Source organism: Chrysemys picta, chromosome 12 (assembly GCF_011386835.1).
Source record: "Chrysemys picta bellii isolate R12L10 chromosome 12, ASM1138683v2, whole genome shotgun sequence".
Taxonomy (NCBI): domain Eukaryota; kingdom Metazoa; phylum Chordata; order Testudines; family Emydidae; genus Chrysemys; species Chrysemys picta.
In genome coordinates this window covers 8,994,558-8,999,311 of record NC_088802.1, presented here as the reverse complement: position 1 = coordinate 8,999,311, position 4,754 = coordinate 8,994,558, and the positions used below count along the sequence as shown (strand labels likewise).

Below are 4,754 nucleotides of genomic sequence, written 5' to 3'. Positions count from 1 at the left end.
CAAGGTGGGAGCTTACTAGAGGGCACAGTCCCCTTGCAGTCAATGCTGACCCCACAGTTCCCTTGCAGTCAATGCTGACCCAAATACCCCAGCAGAATGTATTTTCTGTGGGGAAAAAAATTCTGTGTGGCACATGAATTCTGCGTGTTACAGTGGCGCAGAATTCCCCAGGAGTACCCCTTGGAGTCGGGGCTGACCCAAATGCCTCAGCACGGTGCTGTGCTGCAATGAATCCTGGATTTCACATTAGAAACAACCAACTCATTGGCCCTGCTTCTCACTAAACATCCCCAAGCACTTTCTCTCATCACTGGGGTATGTTTCCCCAGTCACCTGGCCAAACACTCTCTTCAGTTATTCCATTCTGACCCATCATCTAAAATCCACTTATATTTTCTTTGGACACAGGATTCCTGAATCACTTCCTGGTACCCACCTGCCCACCCCAGAGGTAGCTGCAGTTGAGCAATCATGGCCGTTCTGTCCCTAAACCGCTTATGCTGTTTACCCAACTGGGTGTCTGTTTCCAAACACCTTGGCTCCTCCCCAGCAGTCCCACCCGGCCGGCCCAGATCCCCCTCCCCCTGTGTGTGCTATATTCTAGCAGTAGGGGATGCTGTGCTGGTGGAGTTCCCGTGTTTCGTAGCATCTGTGACTCCCGGTGTCCAACGTGCAAGGCTCTGTTCTGTCTCCCATAAGAAGTCCCTGGCACACAGGATTCCTAGTGACTACTGGATTCTCCTTGCCAGAGGACGTTGTGAATGCCAACACTATAACAAGGATCAAAAATGAACTAGATAAGTTCATGGAAGACAGATCCACCTATGACTATTAGCCAGGATGGGCAGGGATGGTGTCCCTAGGCTCTGTTTGCCAGAATCTGGGAGTGGGCGACAGGGGATAGATCACTTGATAATCACCTGTTCTGTTCATTCCCTCGGGGGCACCTGGCATTGGCCACTGTGGGAAGACAGGACACTGGACCAGATGGACCTTTGGTCTGACCTAGTGTGGCCGTTCTTATGTTCTTATGGTTGATGCTGATCAGGGAGCTCAGCAGGGAGCTGGAGCATGAACAGAAAAGACCAGGGGACTGTATTTCTTAACGGGGATCTAGGCTGATGTAGGGAGCTACCTCCTGCTGACTGGATTTAGGTGGCTGGGCCTGGAAGGGAGCCAGTGCCCTCTAGAAGGGAAAAACCCCAGATCCCGTTTCCTATAACTCCCTCCTGGGGGGGGTTCCCTTCCAGCTGCTGCAATGCTGGGACTCCTCCCTGCGCTCCCCTGCCTGCTCCTCCTCTCCCTGCCGGGCTTCAACTCTGGCTCCAATGACGACGGCACCGTGGTGCTCACCACCAGTGGCCCCATCCGGGGCAAGCGCCTCCAGGCTGGCTCCAGCACAGTGACGGCCTTCCTGGGCATCCCCTACGCTGAGCCCCCCGTGGGGACCTTGCGCTTCCAGAAACCGCTTCCCCACCAGCCCTGGAGCCAAATCTTGGAAACCACCAGCTTCGGCAATGTCTGCCACCAGCCTCCGCTTCCTAGTTACCCTGAGACCAAATTATTGACACCCACAACACCGCAATCTGAGGACTGCCTCTTCCTCAATGTCTGGGTGCCCCATCCCCAGCCCCCTACACTAGCCCCCATCCTCATCTGGATCCACGGCGGTGGGTTCTTCACTGGGGCAGCCTCCGTTGAGATCTATGATGGGCGCTTTTTAGCTGCAACCGGGAACATGATCGTGGCCTCCATGAACTACTGGCTGGGGGCGCTGGGCTTCCTGTCTCTGCCCCCGGCTGCCCCGGGGAACGCCGGCCTGTGGGACCAGCGCCTGGCGCTGCGCTGGCTGCGGGACAATGCAGCCGCCTTTGGTGGGGATCCAGCCCACGTGATGCTTTCGGGCCATGGCTCTGGGGCTGCATCAGTCGGCTTCCACCTCCTCTCCCCGGGGAGCCGGCCCCTCTTCACCCGAGCCATGCTGCAGAGCGGATCCCCGAGAGCACCCTGGGCTTGGATTTCGCTTGAGCAGGCCAAGGAGAGAGGCCAGAGGCTGGGCCAGCTGCTGGGCTGCACCGATAGCGATGACATGGCCTTGGTGGGCTGCCTGCAGGGGAAGGAAGCAGGGGAGTTCCCCAAACACGAGTTCTCCATCTTGCGCCACAGGGAGCTGCTGAGGCTGCCCTTTCTTCCAACAACAGATGGGGATTTCCTGCCTGATTCACCATCAAGACTCCTGCAGGCTAAGCAGAGCCAGCCTATACCCATCGCAGCTGGTTTCACTGCCAACGAAGGCTCCTACCTGCTACTCTTTTCTGCCCCCACCTTACAGCTGCAGAACGCCAGCAACGTCGGTATGGAGGAGCTGCTGCTTGTGTTGAAGCTCATGGTGCCAGGGGCACCAGAAGGGGCCGTCCAGGCTGTGGCTCGGTGGTACAGCCAGGAGGGGGAGAAGCAGGGCAAGGCACAGTATTGATGGGCCATGGAACAAATTGTTGGTGACTACATCGTTGTGTGCCCAGTAGCCGAGCTGACTAGGCTAGAAACAGAGGCCGGCAATCCCGTGTTTGCCTACAGCTTCAACCAGCGCCCCAGTGGATTGTCTACAGCAGAATGGACAGGGGTGCCACATGGCTCTGAGCTCCTCTACCAGTTCGGAACTCTGTGGTCCCTGGCAGGAGCCAACTCTACACACACAGAGGCTGAGGAAGTGCTGAGCCGCACGATGATGCAATGGACTGCGGAGTTCGCCAGGACCGGGTAAGGGAATCCCCCACTATCCTCTGATCCCCTGAGCCAGACCATGAGAGCAGCTGTCACTCTTTGGCCAGGGGAACACAACGTCGAGGAAGAGCAGGCTCAATGCCATGGCAAAGAACAGGTCCCTTTGGAAAATAATTAATCTAACTGGTTATAGCCCATGACCTAGAGCTGATCTTACTTCAGGGAGGTTATATCTGAGCCCCCTGAGTCCAAGTTAGTGATAATTCCCTTCTTCCCTCATCAAGATGTCAGTGATCCCACAAATACACGCATCCTCATTCAAGGAAACATGGCTTTTAGCTAGTCGCCAATGATCTCAAAGCTCTGCCTGCCCTTTCACAGCCCGGCCACACAAGCTCAGGGGATGTCCATGCTACAAACACTATACAGGCAGGGGTGAAAGAAACTTACAGGACTTACCGGTACTGCCGGAGTCCTGAGGTGGCTGGGAGCTCCCAGGGCGCAGGGGCAAATTAAAGGGCCCGGGGCTCCGGCCGCCACAGAGCTTCGAGCCCTTTAAATCCCGGCCCGAGCCCAGCCGCCAGAGCCGCGGGCAGGATTCAAAGGGCTCTGGGCTCCCCACAGCGGAGGGGAGCTTTGAGCCCTTTAAATCCCGGCCCCAGCCCGGCAGCCAGCTCGGTAGGGTCGGCTCCAGCATTTCTGCTGCCCCAAGCAAAAAAAAAAAAAAAAAAAACCGCGATCACAATCGGCAGCGGCAATTGGGGAAAAAAAAGCCGCGATCGGCAGCAGCAGTTCAGCGCCAGGTCCTTCGCTCCTAGAGGGAGTCAGGGACCTGCCGCCCCCTAATTGCCGCTGGTGCCGCCCCTCTCCCTTGGCCGCCCCAAGGACCTGCTTGTTAAGCTGGTGCCTGGAGCTGGCCCTGCGGCTTGGGCGTGGATTCAAAAGGCCGGAGCTCCCGCTGCTGCGGGGAGCCCTGAGCCCTTCAAATCCTGGCCCCAGCCCAGCCGCCACAGCTGCGGGCGGAATTTAAAGGGCTCTGGGCTCCCCTTTAAATCCCCGCCGCGGAAGCTGGTGCGGTCCGGCACTGCATACTGACTCTTGCAAGAAAAACTCCAAAAGAAATCTTTAAAATTAAAACATTCCCTGTTTTCATCTTAACCACCCAGTTTGGATCCGTTCACTCCCAAATTAGAGAAGGGAAGGAGACAACTGTGAAAATTAAAAAGATAATATCCAACACGTAGAAGAAAGGGGAAGCTGATACTAATGAATATAAATCAGACATTAGGAATTGTAGAAAATTGAAAAGAGAAGCAAAGAGACACATAGAGAAATCTACGACCAGCAGAGTTAAGGACAATAAAGAGTTCTTTGAATATATTAGGAAACTAGAATTCTGACTATGAGATTGGTCCATTACTAGCTGGAAATGGCAGAATTATCAATCGTAAGGCAGAAAAGGCAAAACTGTTCAATAAATAATTCTCCTCTGTATTTGGGGAAAAACAGATACTATAGTCTCATTGCATGGGGATGATAACACTTTTTGTATTCCATATGTTACATAGAAGCTACTAAAGTTAGTACAAGTGAGAGAGGCCATCTTAAATGAGGGCCAATGGTGGCATCAGACAGTCTTCCTGGTTAGAGCCTCCTACTGGTGCCCCCATAATCCCTAACACTTCAGTGGTTTTCCCTGTCCCCGTCCCCCACCCGACACACACACATATTGTTCAGTTCCCCACTCTGCCCCTTCCAATGTCTCTGAGCACAAAGGAAGTCCATATTCCCTGAGGGAAGTGTGGCTTCAGTCCCAGTCCAAACAATGGGAAACAGTGGACATCTTTCCTAGCGGGGGTCTCTCTTTGGAAAGGGCCATAGGCCAATGGTAACCATCATGACTCATGGCAGCCTGTGGCTTCAATGTCATCAAGATCAATGGGAAAGAGCAGCCATCTTTATAAAGGGAAACCTGTAGTGTCATCCCATATGAGGAGAACAGGCGGAAGCAGGCATCTTAACTTAGGGAG

General features: G+C 54.4%; 1 pseudogene; it reads left to right on the top strand.

Moving 5' to 3' along the window:
* The first annotated feature begins 1,258 nt into the window (after positions 1 to 1,258).
* Positions 1,259 to 2,764, top strand: LOC135974581 (acetylcholinesterase-like; annotated as a pseudogene).
* Positions 2,765 to 4,754: the final 1,990 nt, after the last annotated feature.